This window comes from Cryptomeria japonica, chromosome 7 (genome assembly GCF_030272615.1).
Source record: "Cryptomeria japonica chromosome 7, Sugi_1.0, whole genome shotgun sequence".
Classification (NCBI taxonomy): Eukaryota; Viridiplantae; Streptophyta; class Pinopsida; order Cupressales; family Cupressaceae; genus Cryptomeria; species Cryptomeria japonica.
Genome location: NC_081411.1, coordinates 468,149,208 through 468,175,488, shown reverse-complemented (window position 1 = coordinate 468,175,488; position 26,281 = coordinate 468,149,208).

Here is a 26,281-nt window from a genome sequence, read left to right as displayed (position 1 = left end):
TACTTGAAACTTTGCCTGATCACTTTCAAGAGCGATCATCAGTGCTAATTGAACCTACATAGCTAGTAAACATTAGAATAGAAGAAGCTATGTACACCATACATGTTGCTCAATCCTTGTTAGTCGAAGAACTAAAAGAATTTGCTGATTTCTTCATGGAAAAGAAGATCAATTTTGCATGGACATATGCTAATATGTCGGGTCTAGATCCAGACTTCATAATGCATCATCTTTCTATCACTCCCAGAGTTGAACCTGTTAAGAAAAAACTCCAAAAAATGCATCCTCATGTTGCATTACTTGTTAAGGCTGAGATAGAAAAAATACTAAAAGTTGGATTCATCGAAGCAATTGATTATGCTGAATGGATATCTAATATTGTACCTATTTCTAAAACTGAAAAATCAATCTATGTTTGCACTGATTTCAGAGATTTAAACAAATCATGTCTGAATGATGATTTTCCACTACCCAACATAGACATAATCATGGAAATGACTGCTGGCTATGAAATGTACTCTTTAATGGATGGTTTTTCAAGATACAATCAGATAAAAATTGCACCTGAGGATCAAGAGAAAACATCATTCACCTATGCATGGGGAACCTTTTGCTAGAATGTAATTCCCTTTGGCTTAAAGAATGCAGGTTCTACTTATCAAAGAGTTGTAACAATAATTTTTTCATGATATGATGCACAAAAATATGGAGGATTAGGTTGATGACACTCTAGTTAAATCCATGAAAAGATCAACACATCTATCAGAACTAGGTCCAATATTAGACAGGATGGAAAAATTCAAACTCAGATTAAATCCCAAGTAATATGCATTTGGGGTTACATCTGGTAAGCTCCTAGGATATATTGTTTCAGCAAAAGGAATTGAAGTGGATCCAGGAAAAGTTAAGGCTATCATGGAAATGCCACCTCCAAAGAATTTCAGTCAAATGAGAAGTTTACAAGGGTGGCTCCAATCAATAAGACACTTTATTTCTCAACTAGCAGATAAGGCTCAACCATTCACAAAGGCATTATGAAAAGGAGTCAAATACAACTGGGATGAAGATTGTGAACAACACCTAAAGAAAATTAAGGACTATCTTTCTAATCCACCTATACCAATGCCACCAATTCAAGGCAAACCATTGATTCTCTACATATCAGCTATAGATACATCATTGGGGGCACTTTTGGCACAAAAGGATGAGAATAAAAAGGAAAGAGCTATATATTATATTAACAAAACCTTGGCATCCTATGAGATGAACTATACTATCATAGAAAAATCTTGTTTGGCATTAGTCTTTGCATCACAAAAATTAAGACACTACATGTTAGCACATTCTATTAAGCTGGTGGCTAAGATTGATCCGCTCAAATACCTTCTCAGCAAAGCAACACTTATAGGAAGATTGGCTAAATGGGTCATGGTTCTTACAGAATTTGATATTGAATATATAGAATGCAAAGTTATCAAAGGACAAGTCATTGCAGAACAACTTGTTGATGCTCCACTTGAAGACAATCAACCTTTGCACATAGAATTTCTGGATGAATCCATCATGCACCTTACTCAGAGATCATGGAAAATGTTCTTTGATGGGTCTTTCACTCAATATGGTTCTGGTGCTGGAATACTTTTTATCACTCCTCAAAGATATTCAATCCCAAAGGCTTACAAGATTCTCTTTCCTTGTACAAACAATATTGCAGAATATGAAGATTTGGTAAATGGGATCAAGCTGGCTATCGAATGGAAGGTTGTTGAATTACACATCTATGGAGACTCTCAACTGATTATTAACCAAATCAATAATATATATTAGACTTGGGATGAGAAATAGACACCTTATAAGAGAATGGTTGATGACCTCAAGAAATACTTTACCTTTGTATCATTTCAATAGATTCCCAGATCAGCAAACAGAGCAGCAGATTCTATGGCTACCTTGGCGTCTATACCATAGGTACAAGAATTTGAGTTCCACTTTGAATTCCTAGTGGAAGAATTACATTATCCTTCTTATGATTCCCCTAAGTCCCAGATGGTCCGTTTTATTATTGGACATGATAAATCTCGCTATAGCCATATTTACTCTTACTTGCATGACCAAATTATTCCTGTTAATCTTACCCGTAATGAGAAAACAAACCTAATCTAAAATGCTTCACAGTGTGTCATCATTGCTAACAATCTATATAGGTGAGGTTTGGTTAGTACTTTGCTTAGGTGTCTAGAAATTGAAGAGTCCCAACGTGCGTTATCTAAAGTCCATGAAGGTATTTGTGGATCTCATTCAAATGGTCTAACTTTAGCTCGAAAACTACTAAGGGCTGCTACTATTGGCCAGATATGGAGAAAGATGCTATTAAATTTGCTAAAACTAGTGAGAAGTGTCAACTACATGGGAATATCATACATTCTCTAGTAAGGGATTGCATACCTTTCATCACTTATTGGCCTTTTCAACAATGGGTGTTTGACCTGATTGGCCATATATCCTGCATCATCTAACAGACACAAGTTTATCATAACTACCACTAAGTACTTCACTAAGTGGATAGAAGTAGTTCCGCTAATCAAAGCAACCGGTAAACAAGTAGCTATGTTCATCCTTAATAATATCATTTGTAGGTATGGGATACCTTCTTCAATTGTGACTGCCAATGGAGGGCAGTTCAAAAACAAAGATCTAGATGAGCTCTGTGAAAAATTCAAAATCAAACAGCACTAGTCATCCATATACTACCCTCAAGGTAATGGACAAGCTGAAGCATCTAACAAAAATCTACTGACTATCTTACACATAATAGTAAACAAATCTAGAAAGGATTGGCATTTGCAGCTCAATCCTACACTATGGCTTATAGAACAAGTATCAGAACACCTATTGGGGCTACACCTTTTTCTTTGGTGTATGGATCTGAAGCAGTCTTTCTTGTTGAGGTGGAAATACCTTCTTTGAGAGTTTCTTTGCAAGGCCTTGTTACTGATGAAGATACAGAATATCTAGATTGCAAGAACTTGAGTTGTTGGATGAACATTGGTAAGTGGCATTTGATCATCTAAGAGCTTACCAAAAGAGAATGTCTAGAGGTTACAACAAGAAAATTCAACAAAGAGAATTTTAGGTTGGTGACCTTGTTTTGAGAGAAAATCCTAAAAATAAACAGTTTCGAGACAACAAAGGGAAGTTTGAACCCAACCGGCTGGGTACCTACATCGATATTGTAGTCTTTGGCTCTGGTGCCTATCAACTCTCAACATCAAAAGGAGAATAGCTCTGTGAACCGATCAACACCATCCACTTGAAGAAATTATTCACTTAGTATTCTTTTCTCTAGCAACCTATAAATAAAAAAATAAAAAAATAAAAAAAATCAAATGTCTTGGTGAAAACTTGGTAAACAGGCACCTTGATAAAAAAAAGAAGAAAGGATCTTTTCCAAGTAGGAGAAAACCTAGTAAACAAATGCCTCTTGTACTCAAGTGCTCCATCTATCAATGCAAATTTGGAATTTCCCATTTTCATTCCCACTTTCTTGCATCTTTTCTTTCTCTTGTACATATCTTTTAGTCTCTTTTGTGACATCTAGCTCTTTTGGAACCCTCATGGTTTGAAACTGATCAATGTTCTAGTCTTAGGGTAATCAACTGATCAATCTACATGTCCTAAGTAGTATCAACCAAGTCATCTTTCTATCGGTACTACCAGGTCATCCACTTCGAGTCAGTCACCTATCTCCTAACTACTAAAGAGTTTTATCACTGAGTAAACAAGCAAAACAAGACTACTGAAAATGATCATTAAACTGTTTGAGATATGATTAAAAATTTTCTCTGTGTTGTCTTTTAAAATTGGTTTTTGATTATTATTCCCTCTAAGTGACTTGAGGAAGTCTATCTTGACTAAGAGGAGCAAGGATTGGGGGCATAATACTTTTCTTTATTTTCTTCTTATAAGAGTGATTCTGATGATCTCAAAACATCTATTAAGTTGGCTGTCTGTGATAAGTGTCTTCACATCAAGGTGAAATCACCACACATACCTCAACTTCAATTATTTGTATGCTACAAGGAGGTTGGAGTCATTTCTTTGTCTGTTTTGAGGGAATTTCTTTAATGTGCAATCCGGATGCATGCATAATTTGTCCAAGGATATAAAAGATAAAAGGGTCATTGCAGACAAGATAATTAATATTGCATATGAAAAGGAAGGAAATTTATTTTGCCTTTTGTGTTTGTAAAACGCTCAGTGATGAAAATTAAGCATACAAAATCTAGTGACTAAGTTTAAGTTGCATTCATTCTAAATTTTATGCATTTTAAGTGATTTCGGTGTGATAACAATGATCTCTGTTGAATGAGAGTCTGAAGCAGTCGTCATTTCTCAGCTAAGTGGTATCTTTTTCATCATCATTTCTTCGATCGAGTACTTGTGTATTGAGATGTTAGCTGCATACATGAGCATCTTATATAGATCCATACATTTCATATATTTATTAACATTCATATCATTGCATAAAAAAACTAAACATTTGCATTACTAGTTACTCATTTTCATCATTTATGTGCATATAAGAAACAAAAACAAAAAAAATCCATATTCATCTACATTACATATATCCATACTGAAAATATATACATACATATGGAATAAAGCATATAAAAAGACACCTCATAATCAATCAACACAAGTACGATGAAATCAAATCAAGAGCTCGTATATATCATCATAATCTCTATGTCTCAAAGTAAAAATGATATCAATTGTCATATACAATGTCTCATCAGAGAAAGAATCATTTAGGCTACAAAAATGGCATATATAACAAAATCTAGGAGATATAATAAATCTATCTCTCTACCTCTCCCTCATTGCTGGGTGGAGGTGGTGGTGCCTGCTGATCGACGTCCTGTCTAGGTTCCCTAGCTCCCTTAGATCAAGCCATATATTAAGAATACAGAACAACTTGCTACACTACTAGGACCGCTACACTATAATTTGCAACATAATAGGCTCCATGACTCATCTCATGCAAAATCTCTTGCTAAAGAGCATCACTCTCTACTCTGACCTTTGTAAGTTGTCTGTCTCACTCTGCAAGCTGCATCTGCACCACTGTCAACTATGACTGCAAACCTATCAACCTTGATCTCAAAGACCATACTATGTTTGGTACTCCCTGCTCTCTCCTAGTATCTCCCTCTCCGCCTCCCTTCTCATCCCTTCGCTTCCTAACCTGCCTAGGAGCTTCTCTCTCCTCCTCACCTCCAACCTCTGCTACCCTAGCACTACAAGCGCCAACCCCAATAGCTCCTAAGGATCCACCCTCCCCTCTCTATCATTGTCTAACTCTCATTGGTACCCTGCTGATACTAGCACCAGGATTGCCTCCTACCCACCTAGGTATATCCGGTCTTTGTCCCTATACTTGCCCTCATTCCTATAACTGACCTAGTATATGTGTTTGTGCTGGTACATCATCCTCAACCTCCTCTATAAGAGGTGCATGCTCTCTAAGATCTGTAAACTAAGGAAAAGGATGTCTCTAAAACCAATCTCTATAGTGGGGCAATGATCTTGTGTTTGCAACATCCTCTAAGTAATCCCATCTCTGTGGTTGTAAACTCGTTAACTCCTGCATAATCAGTGCATATGATAATCTTGATGCCCATCCTCATCTCTCCTCCTCTCCATATCGAGCATAGGTTGTGAACTCCTAGGATATACTCTACGGTCTCCCATATTGTCTCATCACCCTAGATACTACAAATCGCTCAATAATAGACACCAATCTAACAATGAGAGGTCGAGTCATGAACATGTCTTTTCTCTAAGCTCTCCAATCATCCCACAGCTCTAGACCCCTATACGATCTCCATATTATATCAATCAGATCATCCAACTGCCTCCTCCAATAGTCAATCTTGCCTAAGTGGGGCTAAGTAACATAACCTAAATAACAACAAACAATAGGCCGATGCGCCTCCCGTGAATCATCTACTATAGGTCTACATACTGTGATGTGGTCCCATGCCCATATCTATAGAACTAAAACACCTATTTCCATGCTCTTCCCCTCCTGATACACAATCTCGTGAATCTCATGATACATATGAGCAGGTAAGCATGATCCCCACCCTAATCTCATGGGATGATTCAACAACCTCTCCAGCATTCTACCCCAACCACATAGAAATCTTTGTTGTCCTCTATCAGGCATCACAAAACAACTGATCATACCTACCAAAATGCAAGCTAAAGGGTACTGTGCACCATATTTTCTCATCAAATCATCCTACATGATAGAACATTCAAGAATAGTCTCATCATGGAATATCCCTCAATGCCAAAATACTAGGTCGTGGAGTAGAATCATAATCAACCTTATCTCCAATGAACGGAATCCTCAAAATCTTGTATATATCCTTTGGCATGATAGTCATCTCTCCAACCGGTAGATGAAAGGTGTTATGCTCTAAATGAAAATGATCGACTAAAGAAGTCAAAATCAATTAAATCTTATCTAAAATTTAGATAACTTCAAAAAATAGAAAAGCAATTAAATTGAATTAATCATTTTCTCTAAAATTAAGACTCAAAGCTTTTGATAAAATAAGTTCAGTTGCATTGAAAAAGCTTGTTCTAAATAAAAATCTTGAACAAATTAAAGAAAAGTGCATGGAATCATCTTATTTTTATCTCAAGTGCATGGAATCAACTAAATTTAATCTCCAATGTAGACTTAGACTTATAATTTGAATGCATTCAATCAAACTATAATTGGAATCTATCTCAAGATTAACTGAATCTGATCTCTCAATTATTTCAATTATCCTGAAATATGCTTTTTCTTGAATAATGTCAACTGCTCATTGCTAATGAATCTTGACCGTTGGTCTCTCTTTTGAGTGTCTATAAATTTAGCCTTCAGCTCTCATTCAAAACACCCTAGAGATTTATTGTTATTATGCAGTTTTTGTTCTAGAGTCATTGAAGATATTGTGCTTTGATATTATTGCATCTTAGTTTAGCTTTTTGCATATTTAGTTTAATTATGACTGCTTGAATTCATATAGCTTATTATTCATTCATATAGATTATTATTCATTCATCTAGCTTAATATTCATCCATCTAACTTAATCTTGCATACATTTAGCTTATTCTTGTGCTCATATAGATTAAACTCTTTGTCTTGGTGTAGTCTAGTCACTGGTATTGCTTATACAAATCTGAGAGAAAATACTCGCATCTTTTAGAAGGCAATAGGTTGATTTGTTATGGTTTTTATATTCATGATTATATCTATCTAACCATGCTTGCAATGACTTAATTTAAGTGTTGTGTCTTAGAGCTTTCATATACTTATCTACTTTTCACACACAGTTTCTAACAGCTTCTGCATAAGTCTTCTTACTAGTATCTTTACTTACAGTGAATGTTTTCTTCTCTTCACCTTCACTTGAAGAAGTGAATTGTATCTCCTTACCGGATGTGTCTTTTCTATTTGAACTTTGTCCTTCTTCAAATGCTAATCCACCGATATCTTTAGATTGATTTTGTTTTCTTAACATCTTGTCCAAGGCTTTTGTGCTACCCTCATATTTGCTCATTATTTTCAATTCATCCTTACTCTTTTCAATCTCCTTTTTGAGCTTCACAATTTCTTCTTCCAGATTTTGATTCACCTTCTCCTTCTTCATCAAATCAGAGGATGTAACTTCACATATCCTCTTGGCTTCTTCCAACTAGAGTTTCAAGTTGGAAATAACTTGATTGGACTCATCCAGGGGTTGCTTCAAGAGATCTTGTTCTTCTGCTGCATCAAGATTGACCTTCTTGAATCCTCTTCTTGTCTTACATAATTCTTGAAGTGCACTTATGATCTCACCTTCTAGATCCACTTCAGCTTCATTGTCTTCTTCTTCCTCATCTTCACCAACCGGTTCATCTTGTGCCATAAAGAGATTAACTTCTCTTTCATCCTCATGGCAATCATCTTGTGATGCACTTTCTTCATCGGTGGCATCATCCTCAATAGTATATAGGTTGTTTTTCTTCTGGTAGCTTCTTCTTCCTTACCGCTAGACTTTCATCTCTTTGTCTTTACTGATAGATCTATCAAAACTCCTTTGCTCATCTCCACCGGTTTTATTGTAGGGACATTTTGCAGCAAAGTGTCTAACTTTACCACTGTTGAAGTATTTGAGTGGTAACTTTCCTTTATACTTACCAGATCCTCTCTTAGCTTTCTAACAAAATTTTCTACCTCTGCATCCGAGTCTTCACTAGATCGTTTATGAGCAACCTCTTCCTTGCCCTTTTTGATGGAGCTGAAAGTTGACTCTTTCCTTGAAGATATCTCACCAGTTGTCCTCATTTCATAGGCAGTTAAGGAGCCAAATAACTCATCCATTGAGAAGTTTTTCAGATCCTTGGCTTCCTCTATAGAAGAGACCTTAGTATCATACTTAGATGTGAGTGATCTAAGTACCTTTTTGACAATAATTTCATCAACAATTTCCTCTCAAAGTCCTCTGATGGTGTTCACTGTTTCATCTACTCTGTGAAGGTACTCTGCAATCTTTTCTTCATCTTTCATCTTCAAACCTTCAATTTGACCTCTTAGTGATTGCAGCTTGGCCTCTTTGACTTTGGAATCTCCTTCAAATAATCTCTACAATTTATCCCAAGTCTCTTTGGCAGATGAGTAGTGCATGACCTTGAAAAACTCATTATCTGACATCCCACTTAGAATAACATGTTTAGGCTTTGCATTGTTCTCATACTCCTTCTTGGCATTTGGATCTGTGGAAGGAACACTAGGGATAGTATACCCATTCTTGACAGACATCCACACATCAAAACTAAGAAGAAAGACAAGTTTCCATTCTTCTACTCCAAAAGGAATAGTTAGATCCATCCAACATGGGGGCTTTTGTGGAGGCAAACTCATTTCTTGCCATTGTGTTCTTTGACCAGAATCTACCCAAGCTAGAGAAATATTTGATCAATCAAGAACCTAATTATATGATACCAATTATTGAACACAATGTACCACTAAGAGGGGGGTGAACCAATGGTTCCTAAGAAATCTTTACCTTTTAAACCAATCTTTGAGTATCGGCTACCAACCTAAGCACTAAGTAATCAAACTGGTAAGATATGTCAGGATATCAAAAAGGAAAACACACAAATGCACAACCCACAATACCAGATATATGAGGAAAACCCAATATGGGAAAAACCTCAGTGAGAAATGTTACTGGAGTCTACTGTTCCAATCCATCCTCACAATAAAACAATGAATTACAATAATTTAGGGCACCAACCCAAGGAGCACCAATGCTTACTGATTTAGGGCACCAACCTAACGAGCACCAACCCCTACACCAAGCACCAACGTGGTGTAATACAATGAAATACAACTTGATACAATAATAGCAACTTGTTGCAAATGAGTTTTGCAACACCTGATCAACTGATGTTTGTCGGTTACCAACCTCCTCTATTTCACTGTTTCTTCCACTACCAGTTATCAAATTTCTCTCTGATCACTTACCAGTTACTCTTTGCCTTTCTTCTCTTTCTCTGAACCTCACCCTGCATAGTATCATACTTGGATGCCATCCTAACCTTTCAATCCCTACTGGTACACTTGACTATTAAGACTATAATAGTTCACTGGTTACTTTGTCTCTGCCAGTTAGAACCTCTCACCGGTTTAGCCTGCTAACACTCAGACACTTTTTCAATGAGATACTTCTCAAACTAACTTCTCTCTACTTTCTTAGACACTCACTCTTCTCACCACTTGTATTTAGCATCAAACATCTTTAGTATTGAGTTCACATATTTATATATGAATGTTCCCACCAAAAACAACATTCAAATGGTGGTGTGCTAGGGTTTTCTTCCACCAACTCAATCTGCATCAAATCTAATTGGATCTTCTTTTCTAGAATGATGATCTGCATCAATCAGCACCACCATCTCCTCACCTTCCAATGTGTGTTTTCTATTTTTAGATATCTATTGCATGCTTTTCGGCCTTTCTATGTACATCACCATTAATGCTTCAATTGTTTCCTTCAACCAATGACCACAAGGATCGGATTGTCCTATAGGATCAGATCAATCATCTTGGCTCTCTTTCTTCCTCAAGCCACAACATCCTGCCATCATCCCATGATTTGTGGGTTCTTCATTAGTGTCGACCTACTCATCAACCACCATATCAATGAACACTTCAGCGACCTCTAGTTGTTCTCCACTTGGTGTCAACCTATCATCCTTGTTAACATCCACCTCTGTCTGGTCTACTATGTTGGTTAGACATCCTTCACCGACCAAGACTCACTACAGGTTCAACTCACCTTACTGGTGGACCTTCATACCTGCTAACCTCTTCTCTCTGTTGGTGGATCCAGTTGATTTTCCATCAAACATACTAGTCCATCTGCTAAGTCCATTTATCGGTTGCATTATACTTCTCTTTGTATACCGGTGATCACATCCCTATTATCCTTCTCTTTGTTATTGGCGGTCCTTATTTTTGGTAGATGTTGCACTTCATGTGTACTGGTAACATACCTTTTCTATCTACTTACACACTCCATCCTTCATACCATTTGACATCACTACTTAACTTCACCCATACTGATCACCACTACTTACTCACTGGTGACCATTCCATACTGGTTGACATCAATGATTGTTGGCATATGATGATATGATGAAAATGTATGTTGTCATTGATGTCAATAAGTACAGGAGAACCGGTATGAAGATTGGAAGAAGTTGTTATTGACGTTCAAGTTGGAGAACTGGTATGAAGAGATGAAGTGAACCGATGTCAGGGTTTCACTAATTGTGACTACTGGTTGGTAGTCTCAGCTCTAGGGTTTCCAGTTTGGCAATCTAGCTTTTGCGATGCAACCAGTGATTTTTTGTGATGAGTTAGCTAAGAAATAAGGATGAGAATGAGATGCCACATCATTTTTGTGCACGTGAAGGATTTCCTTGAGGATCTTGTATGTGAAGATCAATTGCATTAAATGTCTACCTTGGGAATGAACAATCTTCATAGCGGTGTGTGAAGAGAGAATGATGGGTTACTGATTTCCATCTGTGGTGAAGAATGGACAATGCAGAATGTCTTATGATCTATTTGAATTTTTTTTATTCTATGCAAAGTGTTTGAATGGTCAGGATTGGACCGCTTGTAATTATAAACCTAAAATGTTTAGGGTTTAGGGTTTATGCTACTGACCTAATTGTTGTCTATAAGGTTGATGATGGTTGTTATTGTTTGTGTTGGCAAATGTTGTGTTGTATCTGAGTGATGAGATACTTGCCAGACTAGTGAGTGGAAAACTACAGAGTGTGATTGTAGAGTAGAGGAACTGAAAAGGATCTGCCTTAGCATGTAGTGTTGTTATCAAATCAAAGCTTTACCTGTTGTCTTCTAACCATTTCAACAGAAGGAAAATCCCTTTACTGGGTAGCTTTAACAGGCTTATTGTAAATCCTCTAACCAGGTGACTCAAGATCATTGATTTCTTTAAATCCTCTAGCGAGGTAACTTTTAACAGGGTTTCAACCTTTAACAGGGTATATAGCCATCCCTTAACCGAGTGATCTTTAACAAGATCGGTTCCTAACAGAACCTTATTATAAAGTTTTTAACTAGACTAGGCTCCTAATAGAGTGAGCTTCAAAAGAGTTCAAAAACAATCTTGTGGGTATTCATCCCCACCGTGGTTTTTTCCATTTGGGTTTCCATGTGAAAAATATGTGTCATGAGTTGTGCATTTTTCATGTGATGATTGAATATTCTTTGTTTAGGTGAATATGCATGCAGAGCTAATAGTTATGGTATTACTGATACAACGCATGCATGAGTATATTGGTGAAGTAGTTATCAAGTGTTGAATGTTATTTGAAGTATTCAGTTTTATTGGTTTAGCTATCTGAAGTCTTATTGTTTTAACTAGTATTGCCATGGTTAAGTTCAGTGATGAAGACAACCGGTTATCATTGTTTTAACTTGATAAGTTGTTGATAAGTTTTTATCTATACTGATTCACCCCCCCTCTCAGTACCAGTTAGGGTATTTATTGTTCATCATTATTCATGAATTGGTATTAGAGCAACTCTAGGTCCTCGATGATATAAGCTTAACCGCTTGAGGTAAAATATCTTGCTTTAATGATGAGGAGGGAAGGTCCTAAGTTCAATAGAGATAACGTCAAAATATGGAAGGATAGAATGAAGATTTATATCAAGAGTTTGGGTGCTCATCACTGGAGCTATGTTGAGAATGCCTATGTAATCCCAACTGGCACTCTAACCGATTATCACAAAAGAGAGATTCAAGAAAATGGGCAAGTCATGGAAGCCCTTATTAGCATCTTGTCCGATATTGAGTTCATTGATGTAAAGGATAAGGAAAATCCTAAGGATGTATGGGACACATTGGAAACTATTTATGGTGGTGATGAGCATGTAAAACAAGCTAAGGAAGAGAGCCTTAGAGGAAAATTTGAAGACATGAGGATGGTTGAAGGAGAGACCATTCAGAAATATGGCATAACAATAAAGACAATGGTAGGAGATATAAAGAGCATTGGTGGAACAATTGATGATGCCACCATTGTTAGTAAAGTTTTGAGATCATTGTTACCAGTCAATGCAATTAGAGTTGCTAATATTCAGGAGCTAAGATCTATCGACAAAACCAAGGTATCCTTAGACTCTATAATTGCAAAGTTGACTGCGTATGAGTTGAATAGCTATGATGGAAGTGTTCAAAAGACTGAGTCAGCCTTTAGAGCATCTATTGCACCAACCAGAAAAGAAAAAGAAGTAAGTACCAGTTATGAATCCATGCAAAGCAGAGGTATGGATGATGAAGAGATTTTGATGGAGTTGGAAGCTCTTCTTTCTAAGAGACTTCCAAAAGGCACCAGAAAATCTAGAGGTAAGCTTCCTTTAAATTTTTTTTCCTGCAATAAGATAGGACATATAGCTGTTAACTATCCTAACAATGACAATAAGGATAAACTAGAGAGGTTTAGAAAGTATAAAAGAGGAAGTAGAAGAAATTGTCTTGTTCTAGTGGATGAAGGTGTTACTGATGAAGAATATGAGGATGAAGAGAATGAAGACATAGTGTTTGTAGCTATAAAGGAAGAAGTGTCCGACAAGAAAGCCCTTGTCTCTCGCATTGACAACTCTAATGAGTGGATTATTGATAGTGGGTGTTCTCACCACATGACTAGTGATCGGAGAAAGTTTCTATCTCTAGAAGAATATGATGGAGGTGTTGTCAGGTTTGGCAATGATGCACCATTCTTAGTGAAAGGTAAAGGATCCATCTCACTAAATGGAAAGAGCAGTGTGGATGATGTCTACTGGGTAGAAGGTCTTAAGCATAACCTTTTGAGTGTTGCTCAGCTCAATGACAAAGGAATCATTCTGGAGCTCAAAGGTGGAGTCTGAAGTATAATTGGAAAGAGTGGTGAACTTATTGCCACCGATAAGTAGACCAGAGGTATCTTGTTTCAGTTGAATGCCAAGATTAGTCAGTGTCTGATGGCGAAGTTTGATGACTGTTGGATATGGCATAGGAGACTTTGTCATATGAATTTTGATAATATTGTAAAGGTGAGTAAGATCAAGGCAGTAAGAGGATTGCCTTCGCTAAACAAACCAAAGAATTCTTTATGCAGAGAATGTCAACTTGGGAAGATGTCTTCCTCAACTTTCAAAGGTAAGTCTTTTTCAACAAAGAACTTACTTGCTCTTGTGCACACTGATCTGTGTGGTCATATGAAAACTAGAAGTATTTAGGGAGATAGGTATTTCATGATTCTTACTGATGATTTCTCAAGAATGATGTGGGTTACATTCTTGAAAGACAAGTTTGAGGCATTTGGAAAGTTCAAAGCCTTTAGAGCATTGGTAGAGAAGGAAAGTGGTCAAAGGATAAAATGCCTAAGAACTAATCAAGGAGGTGAATTCACTTCTAATGATTTCAACAAGTACTATGAAGAGAATAGTATCAAGAGGTAGTTGTTTGCCCCAAGGAAAACACAATAGAAAGTCATAGCAGAAAGGAATAACAGGACTGTAGTTGAAGCGGCCAGAACAATGCTAATCCAAGGAAAGGTTGCTCATACTTTTTGGAGAGAAGCGGCGAGCACTGTAGTCTATACTATGAATTGGGTACTTATCAAGAAAGGTAAAGATAAAACCCCTTATGAGTATTGGACTGGGAAGACTCCCACTGTGATTTATTTTAAATTATTTAGCAATAAGTGTTATATCAAGAGAGGTGAGTATCTAAGAAAGTTCAATGCTAAATGTGATGAAGGAATATTTCTGGGATATTCCACTAAAAGCAAAGCTCTCAAGTGCTACAACAATAGGACTGATAAAATTGTTGAGAGTATCAATGTCAGGGTTGATGAATCCCCTGAGAAACCTGAGGAAACTTGCAGCAAGCAAGTGGAAGATGAATCGGGTGTAAACTTCTAGGAACCGGTTAAGAAAGAAACAAGCAAAGACCTAAGTGTTCCTGTACCGGTAGAAGTTGTAGTAGGTGAAGAAGAAAATAGAGAAGAAGAAGAAGAGGAAAAGCAAGCAGAACCAACTAGAGTCATTCCTAGATATGTGAAACTACATCATGATCTGAAGCAGATCATAGGAGATAAAGATGTAGGGATACTCACAAGAAGATAGGTGAAAGAAAACTCTTGCATGATTTCTGAATTTGAGCCTGACTTCTAGAGAGGCACTTATAGATAAAGACTGGATTAAGGCAATGGAAGAGGAGCTAGACCAGATAGAAAAGAATGCAACATGGTCTTTGGTACCTAGAACGGAACACAAGAATGTCATAGGTACAAAATGGGTCTTCAGGAATAAGCTAAATGAAGAAGGAACGATTGCAAGGAACAAGGCAAGACTTGTATGCAAGGGATATGCTCGGGAAGAAGGAGAAGACTATGGAGAAACCTTTGCTCTAGTGGATAGACTGAAAGGTGTTCGAATGCTACTTGCATTTGCAACATTTAAGGGATTTAAGGTATATCACATGGATGTAAAGTCTGCATTCTTTAATGGAATCCTAGAAGAGGAAGTGTATATTGAGAAACCAGATGGGTTTGTCTTATCAGAAGATAGTAATATGGTGTGTAGATTACAAAAGGCCCTGTATGGATTGAAAAAAGCACCAAGGGCATGGTATGAACATTTACACTCTCATCTTGTGAAGATAGGATTTTAGACAACAAGTGAGGATAGAAACATCTACCTGAAATCTGAAGGTGATCAGATTATGATCTGTGAAGTGTTTGTATATGACATAATCCTTGGAGGAGATGATGAAATGAGCCATGCATTTGCAAATGAAATGAAGAAAGAGTTTGAGATGTCTCTGATTGGAGAGATAAAGTTCTTCATTGGTCTACAAATTCAACAGATGAAAGAGGGTATCTTTATTACCTAGTCCAAATATGTCAAATAGGTATTGAAGACCTTTGGCATAAAGGAGAGCAAACCAGTTGGTACACCTATGGTGACCGGCTACAAATTGACTAAGGAAGATGATTCAACATTGGTGAATGAGAAGGAGTACCAATCAATGATAAGTAAGCTGCACTATGTGGTACACAACAGACCAAATATTGCTCATGTAGTGGGCATTGTGGCCCATTTTTAGAAAAGTCCAAGAGAATCCCATTTGGTAGCAGTCAAGAGGATTCTTAGATACCTCAAAGGGACAATTGATTATGGATTGTGGTATCCATACAATGGTGACTTTAATATCAAAGTATATACCAATGCTAATTGGGGAGGTAATATGGATGACCAGAAGAGAACAACTGGTGGAGCGTTCTTTCTTGGTTGAAGACTAGTCTCATGGACAAGTAAGAAGCAGAGTTGTATTTCCCAGTCTATAGATGAAGCAGAATATGTAGTAGCATTTATGAACTTCACTCAAGCAATCTGGATGAATCATTTATTGGATGGTTTCAAAGTACCTATATCTGAACCGGTGAGTATATTTTATGACAACACAAGTGCAATAAATATTTCCAAGAATCTAGTATTGCATGCTATAACTAAACACATTGAGCTCAAGTATAATTTCTTGAGAGAGAAGGTTCAAAACAAAGAGGTTGTATTACAACATGTTTCCAATAAGAAGCAGTTAGCAGACATATCTAAACCCTTACTGAAGACTACATTTACCTATTTGAGAGGTGAATTAGGGGTTTTTCCCCTTCATGAAGTAAACTAAAGTTTTGTGCTCCACATCAATCAGGTACTACAGTGACAAATCTTACAAGGTTAATGTGTTGAAGGATGCTACTCCATAAGGGGAGCAACATAGTGGAGAATGGAAGCTTGTGCCTCCACTTTTGCATTATTGTCAAAGGGGGAGAAGATATTTGATGTATGGGGAAAAAGATATCTGAAGTAATGAAAGATATATGTTATAGTTGTACTGGTCTATGATATTTATAGTTGTAATGCTACACTGAGTATTACCATCAATGCCAAAGGGGGAGATTGTTGGCATATGATGATACGATGATAATGTATATTTTCATTTATGTCAATAAGTACAAGAGAACCGGTATGAAGATTGGAAGAAGTTTTTATTGACGTTCAAGTTGGAGAACTGGTATCAAGAGATGAAGTGAACCGGTGTCAGGGTTTCACTAAGTGTGACTACCAGTTGGTAGTCTTAGCTCTAGGGTTTTCGGTTTGGCAATCTAGCTTGTGTCATGCAACCAGTGATTTTTTGCGATGAGTTAGCTAAGAAATAAGGATGAGATTGAGATGCCACGTTAGTTTTGTGCATGTGAAGGATTTCCTTGAGGATCTTGCATGTGAAGATTGATTGCATTAAATGTCTACCTCAAGAATGAACATTATTCTTAGCGGTATGTGAAGAGAGAATGATGGGTTACTGATTTACATGTGCGATGAAGAATGGACGATGCAGAATGACTTGTGATCTGTTTGAAATTGTTTTAATCTATGCAAAGTGTTTGAATGGTCAAGATTGGACTGCTTGTAACTGTAAACCTAAAATGTTTAGGGTTTAGGGTTTATGCTACCGACCTAATTGTTGTCTATAAGGTCGATGATGGTTGTTATTGTTTGTGTTGGAAAATGTTGTGTTTGTATCTAAGTGATGAGATACTTGCCAGACCAGAGAGTGGAAAATTGCAGAGTGTGATTGCAGAGTAGAGGAACCGAAAAGGATGTGCCTTAGCATGTAGTGCTATTATCAGATCAAAGCTTTACTTTTTGTCTTCTAACCATTTGAACAGAAGGAAAATCCCTTTATTAGGTAGCTTTAATAGGCTTATTATAAATCCTCTAACCAGGTGACTCAAGATCATTGAGTTCTTCAAATCGTTTAGTGAGGTAACCTTTAACAGGGCTTCAACCTTTAACAGGGTATATAGCCATCCCTTAACCAGGTGATCTTTAACAGGATCGGTTCCTAACATAACCTTATTGTAAATTCTTTAACCAGACTAGGCTCCTAATAGAGAAATCTTCAAAAGAGTTCAAAAACAAGCTTGTGGGTATTCATCCCCACTGTGGTTTTCCCCATTTGGGTTTCCATGTGAAAAATTTGTGTGTCATGAGTTGTGCATTTTTCATGTGATGATTGAGTATTCTTTGTTTAGGTGAATATGCATGCAGAGCTAATAGTTATGGTATTACTGATACAATACATGCATGAGTATATTGGTGAAGTAGTTATCAAGTGTTGAATGTTATTTGAAGTATTTAGTTTTACTGGTTTAGTTGTCTAAAGTCTTACTATGTTTAACTGGTATTGCTATGGTTAAGTTCAGTGATGGAGACAACCAATTATCATTATTTTAACTTGATAAGTTGTTGAGAAGTTTTTGTTTGTACTGATTCACCTCCCCCCTCTCAGTACCAGTTAGGGTATTTGTTGTTCATCATTATGTTGACATGAATGACAACCTAATGCCAACAATCACTGCTCATACTATTGTTTCCTGCTTGTGACTATTTTTTTTGTTTTTCAAGGTTATATTTCACTTTTGATAGTGAGACATTTTCCATGGTACAATTCACAATCTCCTTTCTGTAAATCCTTTAAGACTAATTTTTGAACATATTGATCAAATGTTCTTTAAACACTTAACCATGACATGATATTGATGCATTCTTTCTATCCTAAGGACTACATTTTTTGCCTTGTTTATCTCTGTGATGAAACTTTATGACCATTATTATTAGTGCTTTAATCATAACTATCTCTAAGGGCAGTGATATACAAAAAAAGAGGTCTCCATCTTTGTCCTTGGACCTTAATATACTATCTTCTTTATTTCTAATATAAAACCTTTCTCAGGCAGATTTGGGACTTTCCTTTGTGCCTTTGTACATGACCTCCATTCTTGGTTGTCTAGAATTCATAGACATATATCCATTTCTTAATCTCTGCACAAACCTATAAACGCTAACCATATTGCCATGTCATATAATGTAACTTTTTTTTACCTTTGTGTGGACAAAAAAGCTAGATATCCTAATTCTCATGTTGGGTTAATAAAACCTTATGACTGTACTAACAAGAAAACTTTTAAGATCGAATGAGTCTTGCAAAGGCTCATATACCATGAATACCAATATGGCAATGGTCCTCAATCGATAGAAACCAAATCATACTACCTTGTCTATATAAGAAGTGAGGGTTGTCTTCAATAGGAAAACTATATACAAATCCCTAAACTAACTTAGGGAAAACCTATCTACACTTTGCAAACCCTAGAATGGAATCTTTCTCATACGTACCCTTTCAACATATGAAAAGGAAGATTATTGTTTTAAATGCACATTATATTGATAAACATGACACTTATTCATGACCATAAGGAGTTCTAACAAACAAGAGAGATAGTAGTAACAAACCTAGTGAATGTTGAATGAATAACACATAAAGTCTTCTTGACTATTCTTTTGGTTGTAATACTTTGGGTTTCGGGTCCCTATAAAATCTATTTACCTTAATCAAAAACACATAAATTCTTCTCTCTGCAGACCTACAACACATGGAAATAACATGTCACTGGCTCTTGAAAGACCCCTTCTTTAAGCATTATGTTATGCTTCTCTTCCTGTCTCTACAACATGTCACAAAATCTCCAAACTTGTACAACACACGGGTATTTCAGGTGTCACTAGATCTTGAAAGACCCCTTCTTTAAGCATTATGTTGTGCTTCTCTTCTTGTCTCTACAACGTGTCACAAAATCTCCCAAACTTTTAAAACACATAGGCATTCTTCTCTTCTTTTGGTGCTATCATCTTACTGCTATGTGGGCAAATCTCCTCTTATTTTTGTGTATGGGTAAGCTTGAGTGGCTATGTATTGGTCTTATATCTCCTTTATTACCCTACAACATGCCCTACCTTTTCTCAATTTACCATTACTTCTCCATGCAAAATTGAAACTGATACAAAAGCCTTGTACAAAACCAGGTGACCATTATAGCTTGAAACAGCTGCAAAAGAAGCTTAGGAGAAATGTAGGGTTTCCTTTACATGAGAAATCTCTTCATGACTTGTCCAAACAAATAATTTCTCTCCTAAGCTCAATATGGTATTTGACTTAGTCAAATGAAAACAAACCAAGAAGAGTGGTTATGTATAGATGTATATTCAAACATTGTTTCCCCCTGTGCTACATTTTAAGGGTATGTGCAAGATCACGGTGGGCCAAAACAGGCCCTTAAGTGGCAATGAAATTTTAGAAAATCAGAGTTATGCAACTTGACATGAAAATTTGAGTAAGTTATGAACATTATTTTAAAAATATTTAAGAAGAGAATTTGTAGAAAATTGAATGCAGTTTCTCAGCTACTGGTTGTTTTTTGAAAAAAAAATATATATATTTGATGAAAATTTAAAATTTCAATGCACTAGTACTAAAATTTTAGGAAAAAAATAAGGAGGTGTATGTCTAACCACCCTAATCACAATCAAATCATAATATTTTTTTTATAAGATTTACAATATAAGTAGTAGACTCATGTCCAAATGTGACACATATTTTTTAATAATTTTTTATGAAGTAAATAATTAATTATAATTTTTTTACAACTTTTCATCATTTCAAAACCTCCTATGTCTGACCACCTTAACTTGGTCTAAACTTTATGAAATTCACTTTTTTTTCCCTATAGTAGACAAAGAATAAAATGTGAAGAATCTTTCAGATTCAAAAAATGTGATACCATTTGAAAGTTACGCGTGTTTTTCAAGGAACCTATCAATCAGTACTTTAGTCAGAATTCAGTTAGAAAATAAATAATAATAATTTTTTAAAGTCAAAATAAGACAATCCTTATATTGTTGGAAAGATGAGAATGTCCTTAAAAAACCCTTTTTGTTTTATCAAATTTTGCTATAAAAAAAGTCGTCAGCCACTAGTGCGAAGTCTAGAAAATCAAAGAATACTCAAAAACACATTTTTTCTGTTGACTTTCTAGGCTCGTCATTTCCAAAGCAAATCCCAAAGCATTCTCGAGCCAAATTTTAAAATTTGAAATTTATGTCATAAAAATTAGATATCAGATAATATCAGATATCCGATAAAATTCGATATCCAATTCTAGCAAGTTATGATATTAATATTTTAATATAATATTAATATATTAATAAATTATATATTAATATATTGTATATCAATATATTAATATACAATATATTAATATATTGAATATTATTATATTAATATACAATTTATTAATATATTGAATATTGTTATATTAATATTAAATATGTTAATATATAATAAAAATGTTATATATTAATGCTATAATATATAAATGTATATATGAAAATTTATATTATTAACTTTTTTTTTAGTGGTCATATGGTATTCTAAGGGTTCACATGGTGTTGTTAGATGTCATATGGGGTTGTAAGGGGTAATGCATGTGTTAGAATAGCATATGACCCCTTAGGACACCATATGCATATCATATGGTCTTAAAGGGTCATATCGTGCACTAGGTTGTTAAAAGAGGTCATATGGTTTCCTAAGGGGTCGTAGGACATCATACGACCCCTTAGGACACCATCTAACACCTAAGGACACCATATGGTGTCCCAAGGCATTATATGGTGTCCTAAGGCATCATAGAGCATAATATGACCCCTTAGGACACAATATGACCCCTAACAACACCATATGGTGTCCTAAGGGGTTATAGAACACCATATGACTCCTTAGGACACTATATGGCCCCTAAAAACACTATATGGTGTGCTAAGAGGTCATATGGTGTCCTAAGGGGTCATAAGACACCATATGACCCCTTACGATGCAATATGGTGTCCTATGATGAATACTAAGAGGGGGGCAAATTAGTATGCCAAAAATCTCTGCACTAATACACTTAGACAGTCTAAAGATAAACTGGTAAAGCAGTCTAACAGTCAGACTGGTTACCACACATGCAAACCAAAATGTGAATAAAGCATTCACCCACAAAAGCAATACAACCATAACACAAGATATTTGACGTGGAAACCCAACTAGGAAAAACCACGGTGAGATGGAACTCACAAGTCACTATCTACAGAATAGAAACCAGACCGGTTAAGGTCTTACAATGTTCTTCACCAGAACAGATCCTATTAGGAATCTCAGTCTCTGTTAGGAGATAAGTCTGATTAAAGACTACCTTGTTAGAGGATTTTAGATTCATAGGTGTGAACCACCTTGTTAGAGGATTTTACAAAGGCTTTGAGGCCTACCCAGTTAAGGGCTAGAGACTTGTCAAAGATGTGAGTAATCAACAAGTGTTTGATCTATCTAATAGCACAAACTGGTTGGTTAGATCCAGTGTTGCTCACAGTTAATGCATTCCAGCATTACTTCAGTCTTCTCTATCTCTCTCTTAGTTACAACTTGATCTTCTCAGATAAGATCGTTCTTACAACAACTCAACATCCACCTTAAACCCTAGCACAACATTAACCCTTTCAGCAACAACTTAAAACCCTAGACATGATGTCCTTTTAAAGGAATCTGATTTCATGTCGGTCCAATAGGATTACATTACAATTTCCTAGGTTCAATGCATCTAGACATACTCAGTAACTTGACACAAAAATCACCGTCAATGTGTCAGCACCGTCAAACAATCAATGGATTGGTAACTCATCACAAAATGCCGGTTGGTAACTCATCATAGAGTATTACCGGTTCATACAAAATACCAGTTGCCGGTTTGACAAAAATGAAGACTGGTAAGAATGTGTTGTGCCGCTTTGCTCCCTCATATCACTTGGGATTAATGAACCGCTTGGGGTCGACATGCCACTTCAGACCAGGAAACACATTCTACAAAATCACCACTAGTCTAAAGACTAGAATACAACATACTGGTTGGAATAAATACTGGTTGAGCATAAGCTTATACATATAAAGGGGATCTCAATACAAGTGTGTGTCCATCAATGACAATCACAACATAAATAAACAAAAATGCCAACAATCTCCCCCTTTGGCATTGATGGCAACACTTAAGAAAATAAAATTTTGACATCTAAGTGTTTTACAACAAAAACTTGCCATTAACAAAATTGCTCCCCCTAAGCATATACACTATCCCTTAATCAACACAGTGTATAGAAATTTTGCATACAGAGCATAATCATTGAGATATCAAAGAATATAGCATATATCAAAGCATATATCAAAATGTCAAAACCAGATACCTCTCCCCCTGTGTCAGAAGATCAAAATTTTAAAACTAATAACCAGATACTTCTCCCCCTTTGCCAACAATGACAAAGTACCGCTGAATAACCCTATTTCCATATATATATAAAAGAGTTTATGACAATAATGAATAATACTTGTCAAAAACTATTTATAGTCCTGCAAAAATTATTTCATGGATAGAGACCAGGACTCAAGTAGGGAGGTTGCCACTTCTTTCTCTATCTGCATCTGGGATACCTGTTCCTCCATGGCATCTACTGTGCTCAGTTCCTGAGTGAACACTTCTGAAGAATTTGCAGTCATGGAAGTAAAACAAGTTGAAGCTCCTACAAATCCCTAGACCGTGTACTGATCTCTTGCTCCATCTTGGCTGACTGGATCTGAAACTGGTGAATGGTTTGCCCATATGTTGCAAAGGAATCATAAGGTGTCTTAAATGTGCCCAAGTAGGATTGTAAGTCCGTTTGAAGTTTTTGCTTCTTGGCTAGCACATCATCACAAAATAAATGAGGTTGACAGATTTTGCTGAGTAGCAAGTTTCCCTCATCCAAGGCATTCCTTATGTCCTTTTGATCTTTTAGTAGTTCAGTCCTAAGCTCATTCATCTTTTTCACTAGAGCAACATTAAGAGCCTTTTGGTGCTCTTTCTTTACATTAGCCTCTATTGCTTCTTCCAGACTCTACACCTGATCATCCACTACAATACATAGAAGTTTGAGCTGTGATAGTGATGATTCAGTGTCAGGAAGATTAGTACCAGGGATTAAACTGGTAAGTGTGTCTGCAGCCACCTGAATAATATCCTATTCCTTTTTCCTACGAATGACTTCAAGGTGCTCTTGGGCAACCTTGATGCTCTACATAAGCTCAAACTCACTTGCAGATTGGAGATCAATAGGACTCGAGATAGCAGCCAGTTTGGCTTGGCTCCCAGTTGCCTTAGGAGTCTCCATCTGTGTGCTCTTCATTGCTTTAGCTATCTTGTCTGCTTCTTCCTTCTTTTTCCTCTCCTTCTCTTCTTTCTCTTTCTCCTCTCTCTTTTTCTTCTCTTCCTCTTCCATCTTCTTCTTGTCTGCCTCTTCTTTCTGCTTCTACTCTGCTTCTGCCTTCTTCTTTGCTTCCTCTTCCTTCTTCTTCTATGCTTCCTCTTCCTTCTTCTTTTGTTCTTCCTCTTCCTTCTTCTTCTTCTCTTCCCCTTCCTTCTTCTTCTTCTCTTCCTCTTCCTTCTTCTTCTTCTCTTCTTCTTCCTTCTTCTTCTTCTCTTCTTCTTCCTTCTTTCTCTTTTCTTCCTTATCCTCTTCTTCTTTATTTTTCCTATCATCTTCTTGCTTCTTCTTTTCTTCATCTTTTTGTTTCTTCTCTTCCTCTTTTCTCTTCTCTTCCTCTTTCTTCTTTTTCTCATCTTCATCACTCTTCTTCTTCTCTTCCTGTTCCTTTGCCGCTTCCTGTGTGTCCTTAGCCTATTCACTGCCCTGGTATGCTTGTTGCCTCTATTCAGTTCCCTCAGAAGGTATGTCCTGAGTGACATCTTCTACATCCAGGGCATCGACATCGATAGTGTCGATTGGTTCTTCCACCAGGTTTCCTTCCTCATCAAAAACCTCATCCGATTTGGAAATAACCGGTTCTTTTTCTGCTTGGAGGTTGGCCATTCATGCTTTGTGAGCTAGCATAGCATGATTCATGTGCTGATGAGTGTCTTTTTCCACATCATCAATTCTCCCCTCCAACAGCCAGTGTCTTCTTCTCCTTGTGAAGAAGCGACCTTTAATTTGATCCAATACATCAAACAATTCTAAATTTGAGAGTTCGGGAAAGTATTGTGAAAAGACTTTCTCCCTAATCTCCTGTTCCTTTTCAATGGCAATGTGCCATTTATTATCTAATGCTATAAATAAGAAAGCCGGTGTCTGAGATTTAATCTCTGATGGCGACCGGTCATTCTTGCACAAATAAACAATGATTTCCTGTAGTATTTCCTCCTTCTCCTCATCACTGAAATCATCATAGTAATCTACTAAATCATGAAGTAATTTTCTCCTAATATTCTTAACTATCCTTTGAAAATGTGTCAAAAGTTTGTATGAGGAGATGTCAATATTTACCGGTGTGGATGTTGTCGGTTCATTCTTCTTCATCTTCTTTGTCTGTCGGGCCTTCTTTGGCTTTTCATCAAACTCGGTTTCTTCGGAGTCCGATTCATTTGTCTTAGTCTTCCTCTTTCTTTTGAAGACTTTTGCCGATGTTACCTCCGGTTTCTTCTTCACCAGTGACCACTTGGTCACTCTTGGAGTTGCAGTTGTAGCCGGTGTCGATGCTCCAGGCACTTCCTTGGCTTTCTTTGCTACCAGTTCTTTTCCTTTCTTCATCAATGGTTCTTCAGTCGATGCAATCCTCTCCAAGTAGGTTCTGGTCCTCTTACCCTTTGGATCAAGAGGCGAGGCAATAAGGGTTGAGGCATACCCTTCCAGCATGTCATACATAACCTCATAGCCCATTGGCTCCACTTCCTCCATTCTAGGCTCAACAGTCTCCATTAAACATTTGTCCACCTGAATAGTGAAACAGATGTCATCTTCATATTTCTTCACTATATCACCTGAGATTCTTACCCTCTGACTCATCTTTCTTTTGAACTCATCAAAATATTTGTTCAGTACTTCATGGTAGCCAGTTCCAATGGCTTGTACACTTTCCTTTATCTGCTTGGTTACCGGTTGGTCGAAAGACCACTGGACATCTCCTACTCCAGGAAAGTAGCCTTGGAACTAGAAGAACAACCCTACCAGTAGTTGTCCAAACTTAAATCTTAGTGCATTGTCCTATTTGATTGCCTTTAGATTCAATAGGAGTTGCCTCTCCATACCAGTGCATAATTCAAAAGATGCATCCTCTTTTATCATCCGATAAGCGGCATTTACCACTATAGCAGATACAGAATTAATCCTGCTGGCTGAAAATGTTCTGTAGCCTATCACCATGTAGGCGTATTTCACCAGTTCATCCTTGATAGGATTAACTATCATACCCCATGAGTCAATGGTTGAACTAGTGAGCTTGGCTATTTCAGTTTTGCTCACCTTTCTTAGGGCTAGCACTTCCCCTATGTTGCAAAAATCGATGACTGCATGAATTGCCTGAGGCGTAATATCATGCGTCCTCTCTAGGTACATCTTGTCACCGTGGACTCTGCTCAAAATAATTCTGATGTGATCCTCCGTGAAATCTTCTAGAAAATATACTGCATTATGGAATTTCTTCTTCTCTAAGACACTAAACTCCAGTTTGATCTTTTTGTCCTTGCCACAAAATAGACCTAACTGAGTGTGAATAGCTAAAGACCCTAGGTCTTCTATTTTGTAATCAATATAATCATAAATTCCCTCTTCAACTATGACTCCAGCCAGAACTTCTGACAAAGCATTATATTTGGACTTCCTCTGAATAAAACTTTCTGACTCTATGGATGT